Raw genomic sequence first — 10,207 nt, 5'->3', positions numbered from 1 at the left:
GGGCCCAAGCACTTGGGCCATCCTCCACTGCACTCCCTGGCCACAGCAGAGAGCTGGCCTGGAAGAGGGGCAACCAGGACAGAATCCGGCGCCTGGATCAACTAGAACCCAGTGTGCCGGCGCCGCAAGGTGGAGGATTAGCCTAGTAAGCCGTGGCGCCAGCCCAGGAACAGTTTTAAACTAATACAATGGTTGAATAAGAAACAAAATATAGTTAACCTTAAACGAATCCACTTGCAGTCCTTCATCTGTTTAAAAGTGGGCAGCAGGCACTACGACAAAATTGGCAAAGTCCCCACCCGTGTTCCCATCAGAGTGCTGCTTGAGCCCAGCCTCACGGCTTCCCACACTTTTTCCTGGTAACGCATCATGGGAAACTGTGGATGATGCTAAGAGCAAATGAGCCCCTACAAGGGACCTGGGAAACACAGAAACTTTTTTCTGCTTCAGGTATTAGAAGGGTTAAGTCCTAGATGTTGCAGACTTTGGGATGTTTGGGATTCTCGACCCAAAGGCAGAATTCTCCCATTGTCACCTTTTCTGTCCATCACTACATTTCTGTCTTTCTCACCCCTTCTCTCTCTATCACTGTCCCAATGTCTTTATATAGATGATAAGGAACTAGTGGTTATTTAAATAAATGAGGGACATGATATTGCTAACACTGGATATTAAGGATACACACTGAATTAAGATGAAACAAGGTCATTGCCTTCAACTATTTAAAATTTTGATAACATAAAAATTCATATGATCTGAATCATATCACAGCCATCAACTACACACCCAGGACACTATGTCTGCCCTGGACACTGTCCTGTCTGAGGCGTCTACCCCATGCCAGCTATATAGGGGCAGCACATGCAAATAGGGCCTCCCTCTACCCATGAAAACTAGCCCAGCCCTCACCCTGCAGCTCTGGCACAGGAGCTCCAGCCCCAGCACTCCCAGGTGTCTACTCAGTGATCGCACTCAACACAGACGCTCACCATGGGGACTGGGCTGCGCTGGCTTCTCCTTGTCGCTGTGCTCAAAGGTAATGATGGAGAACGCGGGGCACTGAATCTGGGAGAGGACGTGAGTGAGAGACACAGAGAGTGTGAGTGACAGCTTCCTGACCATGTCGTCTGTGTTTGCAGGTGTCCAGTGTCAGTCCTGGAGGAGTCCGGGGGAGGCCTGTTCAAGCCTGTGGGATCCCTGAAACTCTCCTGCAAAGCCTCCGGATTCATCTTCAGTGACAACTACGCAATGTGCTGGTTCCGACAGGCTCCAGGGAAGGGGTTGGAGTGGATCGCATACATTAAGACTGGTAGTGGTAGCACATGGTACGCGAGCTGGGTGAATGGCCGATTCACCATCTCCAGAAACACCAAGGACAACACGGTGTCTCTGAAAATGACTAGTCTGACTGCTGTGGACACGTCTGCCTATTTCTGTGTGAGATACACATGAGGGGCCCTCAGGCTGAGCCCAGACACAAACCTCCCTGCAGGGGGCGCACAAGACACATTGAGTGCAGATTCTGGTCATGCACAGGTGCAGAAGGAGCCCAAGCCCTGGTTTCCTGTCAGGGAATTGGGGTTTCCTCTCCTGCAACAGTTTTGAGGGAAGAATTCTTCTTTGATGATTCTGACCCTGTACTGACTCTCTGATGTGACAGGAGAAGTCCTACATGAACGAATTTAGGTTCAGTGGTCTCCAGTATCAGAGATGTGGGACAATCTGGGGACCTCGTGAGTGTTGTCCAGACTGAGTCAGGACAGAGTTCTTAGGACACTGCCCACTTTAGGACAATTTTACTTTTCCCTTTCAATCCAGCAATAGCTGAGCCAGGGTTTGAGTTTAAAAATCTGCTATTTAAGTATCTCTCTCCTTTCAAAACGAGCGAGTGTGCTGAACTGAACCAACCATCGTATTTTAAACTGTGAGTGTTCTGCATCATTTCTAACAGACTTTATACCCGATCTCCATTTTCCTTTAATCCTGAAACAGTCTGTGGTCCCTGTGTGAACGTCACAGCACTCAGGAATATACTTGCAGCTCAGTTGTGTCTCAGGCTAAGCTTCTGCAGGCACCTGGGAAGCCTACAGGGACTTCCTCATTCTCTAGGTCCTGGGACCCTCCTGTGGGGCTCCCTGCCTGGACTCAGAAGGGAAAAACACTGGACATCAGCAGTCAAGGTCATCACTGAATGGAAAGTGTTGGGTGTGCACTTCCAGCTGGTCTAGTTCTGCTCCAGTGTCGTGAGACCACCTGCACCTGTGTGGTTCAGGGAGAGCAGAAAGTGGGACACACAGTGGCTGTGCACTCTGGGGCTGGAGTCCACATCAGGGGGAGCTGTGTCTGTGGCTCCAGCATGATGCCCAGTGTCCTGAGGCTGAATCACAGCTGCAGGAAGAGCCAGTCCCAGAGATCATGTGTCCAGAGTCCCTGCTCTTCACTCCATGTCTATGCTCCAAATGTCAATCCATTTGGAGTCTTTCATTAACATTACAGTGGGAGTCACTCAGGCTGCATATCACATTGCTGGATGGAGCCCATTTTCACGCTTTCCCATACTTGTACTGACAATGCACCCTGGAAGACAGTAGATGATGGATCTGTTATGACGCCCCATCACCAAGGAGGGAACACTGATGCAGTTCCAAGCTCCTGGGTTCCAGCTGCCAAGCCTGAGTGCACTGCCTTTTTTAATCATCTCCATAAAACATTGGCAAACCAATACCAGTATGCAGAGATCTGAATCTTCATGACTGGCCATTGTTCATCCTTTTATCCCATGTAGCTACCTACATCACATATTATGTGTCTTCCTGGCCTGGATGGTTAGCAGAGTGTACTTTTACTGACATATTATCCTAGGCACATTATTCTCCAGGGTCATCCAAGTTGTCCAAAATTACAGAATTTCTTACTCTGTACTGCTTTTAAACTCCTTTTAAAATGTAACTTTGTCCATTTCTTCATTTTCCATTCTTTCTTTCATGAGATGTCACTGGATCATATGTGTGAACTCTTTTGAATGAACTCTTTTAAATGAACAAGGAACTGCAGAGGTGTTTGGCACAGTGACTGCAGATCCCATGGACACCTCCCTGGGATTTCATATTCATTGTACCATGCAATGGTGCTTGAAGATCATGTAATAATTCTGTTTCTAGTTTTTGATGCTTTTCCATATGGTTTTACTAATTAACCTGACACAGACTTGTACCAGGGTTATCATCTCTCTCTACCTCCATAAAACATGTCAGCTCTGGTATGTCTGATAATAGCCATTCTAACTGGAGCGATGCGATGTCTCATTGTGCTTCCAACATGGACATACATGATGGTCCCAGATTTATAGCATTTTACATGTTTACCTATATATCTTCTTTTAATAATTTATAGATATTATATAAATTTTAAAATTTATCATTTTATTTGAGAACTTGTCTTTATGTATTTGTCCAAAACCACAGAGAGACTGAGACTGTCAGTGATGTTCTAATTCCTGCGTCACTTCCCCAGTGGCTACAAAAGATTTAGCTGGGTCAGGTGACAGCCAGGTGCTTGGAATTCTGTCCAGGGCTCCCACGTGGGAGTACTTGGAACTTCACCTACGGCCTCCCAGAGTGTGCTCAGGCAGGAATATGACACTGGAACCAAACTAGGACACAGCACTAAGCATCCTGACATGGGAGGCAGGAATCCCTCAGGCTCACTCCAGTGCTGCTCCTTTCTCCACCTTATCATCACTGCATGTGCACAATTGATTTCTTCCCTTGGGTTTCAGTTGCTTGAGATCATTCAACATTAGGAAACAGGCTCCTAATCATATGTACAATTAATCTTCAATGTATTTTAAGTATCTATTTATTTTATTTTACAAACAGTGTTATAGCAAGAGAGGAAGAGATCAACAAATGGAGGGAGAATTCCATCCACTGGTTAACTTCCTGAATGGCTGCAAAGGCTGGGGATGGCTCAGCCTAAATTCAGGAGCCTGACTTGGATCATGGTAGACAGTTTTCACCATTGCACTGCCTACCTCTGTGAGTTCAAGCTTGTGCACTGCATGTATAACTAATGTCACATACTGTGTGCCCACATCTACCTGGATCATTTCTTTTAGTATGTATGCTCCAGGCTGACCCACATTTCCTAATGACAGAACAACCTCCTTCTTAATACTGAATAATATTCTTTGTCTAAATGTGAAAGAATCCATTCACTGTTTTATGCACACTTGTTCTTTGTAGACTGAACTATTGTGAACAAAGCTGCATTACCCAAACACAGGAATGCGGGTGAATTGTGACACAGTGACTTCTACCCAGTGCTTGAGCTAAACTCAGAGTCATGGTTACAGAACAGGGAAGAGTGGCCAGCGCTGTGGCTCACTAGGCTAATCCTCCACCTTGTGGCGCCGGCACACTGGGTTCTAGTTGATCCAGGCGCCGGATTCTGTCCTGGTTGCCCCTCTTCCAGGCCAGCTCTCTGCTGTGGCCAGGGAGTGCAGTGGAGGATGGCCCAAGTGCTTGGGCCCTGCACCCCATGGGAGACCAGGAGAAGTACCTGGCTCCTGCCATCAGATCAGCGTGGTGCGCCGGCCGCAGAGCGCTGAATGTGATGGCCATTGGAGGGTGAACCAACGGCAAAGGAAGACCTTTCTCTCTGTCTCTCTCTCTCTCACTCTCTCACTGTTCACTCTGCCTGTCAAAAAATAAAAAAAAAAGAACAGGGAAGAGAGAACACAGGGCAGCTGATACCAGGGCAGAAAGCACCACCAAAGGCAGGAATAATTCTGCCCACACCACTTTGGGCTGACTCAGTTCACCACAACACACAACAGGTTCCAAGAATGACTAGAACTGAGGTCTCCAGGCCTCCCAACAGAGTGATGGGAAGGAGGTGGAAATGTGAATGACAGTGAGTTCATCTGTGCCCATTTCCACCATGCACATTCCAGAAGCACACAAACCCCACTACCATGTACAGTGTTCTGTGTTCAGGAACAGTTTTAAACAGTTTAAACAGTTTTTAAACTTTAAGGCAATGGATGAATAAGGAAAAAAACATAGTTAACCTTAAAAAATCCACTTGAGTATTTCATCAATTTAAAAGTGCTTGACAGGCATTAGGACAAAATTGGCTAAGTCCCCACTAGGGTCACCCGTGTCCCATCAGAGAACTGACTGAGCCCAGCCTCACGGCTTCCCACACTTTTCCCTCATAATGCATCATGGGAAACTGTAGATGATGCTACAAGCAAATGAGTCCCTACCACCGACGTTTGAATTACAGACACAGTTTCTTGCTTCAGGGTTCAGAAAGACTAACTCCTAGATGTCATAGGCATTTGGGGTGTCTGGGGCTGTCAACCCAAAGGCATAAATTTCCCATTGTCACCTTTTCTGTCCATCTCTACATTTCTGTATCTCTCACCCCTTCTCTCTCTATCTCTGTCCCAATGTCTTTATATAGATGATAAGGAACTAATGGTTATTTAAATAAATGAGGGACATGATATTGCTAACACTCGATATGAAGGGTACACACATATTAAAATGAAACAAGGTCATTGCCTTCAACTTTTTAAAATTATGATAACATAAAAATTCACATGATCTTAATTCTATCATAGCCATCACCCAACACACCAAGAACACAGACAACTTGCCCTGTCCTGTTGAGGCATCTGACCCCATGCCTGCTATCTAGGGGCAGCACATGCAAATAGGGCTCCCTCTGCCCATGAAAACCAGCCCAGCCTTCACCCTGCAGCTCTGGCACAGGAGCTCCAGCCTCAGGACTCCCAGGTGTCCACTCAGTGAGCGCACTCAACACAGACGCTCACCATGGAGACTGGGCTGCGCTGGCTTCTCCTGGTCGCTGTGCTCAAAGGTAATGATGGAGAACGCGGGACACTGAGTCTGGGAGAGGACGTGAGTGAGAGACACAGAGAGTGTGCGTGACAGTGTCCTGACCATGTCATCTGTGTTTACAGGTGTCCTTGTCAGTAGGCGGAGGAGTCCGGGAGAGGCCCCGTGAAGCCTGGAGGAAGCCTGACACTCACCTGCACAGTCTCTGGATTCTCTCTCAGTAGCAACGACATGAGCTGGTTCCGCCAGGCTCCAGGGAAGGGGCTGGAATACATCGGATACATTAGTAGTGGTGGTAGCACATACTACGCGAGCTGGGTGAATGACCGATTCACCATCTCCAGAGACACCAACGAGAACACGGTCTCTCTGAAAATGACAAGTCTGAATGCCGCGGACAGGGCCACCTATTTCTGTGTGAGAGACACAGTGAGGGGCCCTAGGGCTGAGCCCAGACACAAACCTCCCTGCAGGGGTGCCCGGAACCACTAGGGGGCGCACAAGATGCGCCGAGCGCAGACTCTGGTCATGCACAGGCACAGAGGGAGATGAATCCCTGGTTCCTGTCAGGGAATTGGGGTTTCCTCTCCTGTAAGAGTTTTGAGGGAAGAATTCTACTTTTTGATTCTGTCCCTCCCAACTTCACTGAGGGATTGAAAGTTTGATATAAAAGGAAGAAGTCCTAATTGAACAATTTGGTTCATGGACAGCGACTGTGCTCACCAGGGTCAGAGATGTGGGAATATTGAGGACACTATTGAATCTTTTCCAACCTGACACAGGACAGCACCCTCAGGGCACTGAAAGCTTTGGACAGTTTCAGTTTTCCCTGTATAACCAGGGACAGCTGAGACAGGGCCGTTGATCTGTTAAACAACAACTATTCCACTCAGCCCTCTCCTGCCACAACCAGCAAGTGTTCACTGAACCAACCTTTGACTTTACATGAGGGTGATCCACACTCACTTTCTGCAGACTTTAACCCGACCTGCATTTCCCTTTAATCCTGAAACAGTCTGTGGTCCCTGTGTGAATGTCACAGCACTCAGGGATGTACTGCAGCTCAGCTGTGTCTCAGGCTGAGCTTCTGCAGGCACCTGGGAAGCCTACAGGGACTTCCTCATTCTCTAGGTCCTGGGACCCTCCTGGGGGGCTCCCTGCCTGAACTCAGGATGGAAATGCACTGGACATCAGCAGTCAAGGTCATAACTGAATGGAAAGTGTTGGGTGTGCACTTCCAGCTGATCTGGTTCTGCTCCAGCGTTGTGGGACCTCCTGCACTTGCTGTGGTTGAGGGAGAGCAGAAAGTGGGACACGCAGTGGCTGTGCACTCTGGGGCTGGAGTCCACATCACGGGGAGCTGTGTCTGTGGCTCCATCATGATGACCAGTGTCCTGAGGCTGGATCACCGCTGCAGGAAGAGCCAGTCCCAGAGACCATTTTTCCAGAGTCCCAGCTCTCCACTCCATGGCTGTGCTGATCGGCGTCATCAATCCACTTTTAGTCTTTCCTCTATTTAGAGAGGCAAACACCCAGCCTGCATAAGAGTTCTTGACAAATTCCATTTACACGCTTTCCCACACTTGTAACTGACAATGCACCCTGGAAGACAGTCGATGGTGGATGTGTTATGAGGCCTCGTCTCCAAGGTGGGAACATTGATGCAGTTCCATGCTCCTGGGTTCCAGCTTCCAAGCCTGAGTACACTGCCTTTATTTATCATCTCCATAAACATTGGCAAACACAACACGTGTATTCAGAGAACTGAATCTGCAACTGGCCATTTTTGTCATTTTCCCTTCATAAATGTTTGATAAATAATATCTGAACATAAACATATGATATACAATGCTATGTGTTGATCAAATTAACATATCAAATTGATAAAAAATTGATTGGAAATATGAAGTCAGAGTTATTGACATGCTCATCACAAAACCCACATGTTTCCATGGTAGAATGTCAATTTTCTCCTGTTTTGGAATTCCATAGACACAATATTCTCTCTCTTTTATTTTTAAAGACTTATTTTATTTATTTGAAGGACAGAGTTACAGAAAGAGGTAGAGACAGAGAGAGAGTTCTTCCATCTGCTGGTTCACTCCCCAGATTGCCATAAGTGTCTGAGCTGCGCCCATCTGAAGCCAGGAGCCAAGTGCTTCTTCCGGGTCCCACACATGGGTACAGGGCCCCAAGCAATTCGTCCTCTTCTACTGCTTTCCCGGGCCATAGCAGAGAGCTGGATTGGAAGAGGACCAGCCAGGACTAGAACTGGCACCCACATGGGATGCCGGCACTTCAGGCCAGTGCTTTAATCCGCTGCACCACATCACTGATCCCACAATATTCCCTTAACTGCAGTCACCATGCAGTACAGTGGATCACTCAACGTGTGGATCCTGTCGTAGTGAAGCTCAGACCTTGCTCCAGTGTCTCTTCTGTTCCTCCCATACTCAGACTTTTGTCTTCAGCATTGTACTTCTGCCTCTGTGAGTTCATCCTTTTATCCCACATAACTAGCATCACATATTATTTGTCTTCTTGGCCTGGATGGTTAGCAAAGTATACTTATCCTGACACATTATCCTTGGACATTATACTCCAGGATCATCCAAGTTGTAAAAATAACAGAATTCCCTCCACTTTACTGCCATATAAACTCCCTTTGGATTTATAATTTTTTCCATTGGTTCCATTATCCATTCATTCTTCCATGAAGATTTCACTGGATTATATGTGTAGACTCTTGATAATGGCGTGTGGCGAGCAACTCGGACTAGACTAAGTTACTGAAATTAAGACTTATTCTATGCATCTGCTCTCTCACAATATGGCGCTGAGAAGGGAGTAAACAGCTTCTACACAGCTGCTTCTTGCCAATTTGATTGACTGACCTGCAGGAGCTGATCCTGCTCCTGATTGGAGGAGAGCAGCATACTCAGCGTGTGGGTAGCAGAGTTGGGATTGGTGGAAGAGGACTATAAAGGAGAAGAGAGACAACATGCACCAGGAACATCTAAGGGGAACATCCGGATAACAGCTGAGCAGCCACCAAGAGAGCCGGCCAGCGGTGTGCCGCTCCCCCATGGTAGTGGGGAAAGTGGCAGGGGGAGCCGCCCTTCCACGGAAGTGGAAGGATCGGCAGCCAACCCGGGAAGAACCAGCAGCAAACCCGGGAAGGGCCGAGCAGACAAAAGAACAGCGCAGGGTCTAGTGTCGTTCCTCCACGAAGAGGGGGAGTGACATAATGTTGCCGTGATTCGGAGAGGAAGCCTAGGTGACATAATGGTGCCTTGACTCAGATAGGAAACCTAGGAGGGAAGAAGCAGGAAAAAGTGGGAAAATACTGGAGAGAGATTAGAGAGACCCTAGGGAAAAGCCGGATGGAAAAAGTGCCAGAAGAAGTTAGGATTGAAAGCGAAAGTGAAAGCTAGAAGAAACTTAGACTCGGATACGGACTGTGGGGAGAAGCCAGGAGAAATGAGAGGGGAATATTGTTGGAAGAAAAGTTAGGAAACATACCGGGTAGAGAAAAATATGTTAGGGAGGATGAAGCCGCGGGGGCAGGCCGAAGCAGAGACGTAAGCTAGGTGGGATTCGTCAAGTCAGCCCAGGGAGCAAAAGGCGAAAAACTAAAACCAGAAGCGGAGATGTAAGCTAGGTTGGAATCCGTCAGATTAGCCCGGGGAGCAAAAGACGGGAAGCCAAACCAAAAGGCGGAGACATAAGCTAGGTTGGATTTCGTCAGGTTAGCCCGGGGAACTTAGACTGAAAACCGAGAAGTGGAAACGTGAGCTAGGCCCTGATTTGCGGAAGCCACCGCGCGCAGAGAAAGCGCGCGGGGCACTAGCGGAAAGAGCGCACAGGGCGCAAGTAGATAGGAAGTGCGGGGCTGGCGCAGAGGCCTTGGTGCGGGCGCGAAGGGCGCGGAGACCGCGGAGCACGCGCGAAGCCGGGAAGCTGCAGAGATGAGAGAGGCGCGGGCTGAAGCCCCGCTGAGCCGGGAAGCCACCACGGGGTGAGGCGCCAAGAAGCCGCCTTGGGGCGGGCGCCGGGAAGCCCGGGGATAAGAGAAACAGAAGTATAGAAGTAAAATGAGAGAAATAGGAATGCTGGCAGATAGAAGTAAAATAGGAGAGATAGGAATGCCCGGAGACATAGAAATAGAGAAAAATAAGGCCTCCCCACAACATGGCAATGAGAGGGCTCAGGTTCTGTCTGCCTGATTAGTGAGGCGGTGAGCACCTGCGGGCAGCTAGCAGCTTATGTGCCGCAGGTCACCGAAGACAGGCACGTTATCAACACCAATAAGTCTCCCCACAACACGGCAATGAGAGGGC

General features: G+C 48.2%; 1 pseudogene; it reads left to right on the top strand.

Moving 5' to 3' along the window:
- The first annotated feature begins 936 nt into the window (after nucleotides 1-936).
- Nucleotides 937-1,452, top strand: LOC100345470 (immunoglobulin heavy variable 3-23-like; annotated as a pseudogene).
- Nucleotides 1,453-10,207: the final 8,755 nt, after the last annotated feature.

Source organism: Oryctolagus cuniculus, chromosome 20 (assembly GCF_964237555.1).
Source record: "Oryctolagus cuniculus chromosome 20, mOryCun1.1, whole genome shotgun sequence".
Taxonomy (NCBI): domain Eukaryota; kingdom Metazoa; phylum Chordata; class Mammalia; order Lagomorpha; family Leporidae; genus Oryctolagus; species Oryctolagus cuniculus.
This window is presented reverse-complemented; position numbering and strand designations above follow the sequence as displayed.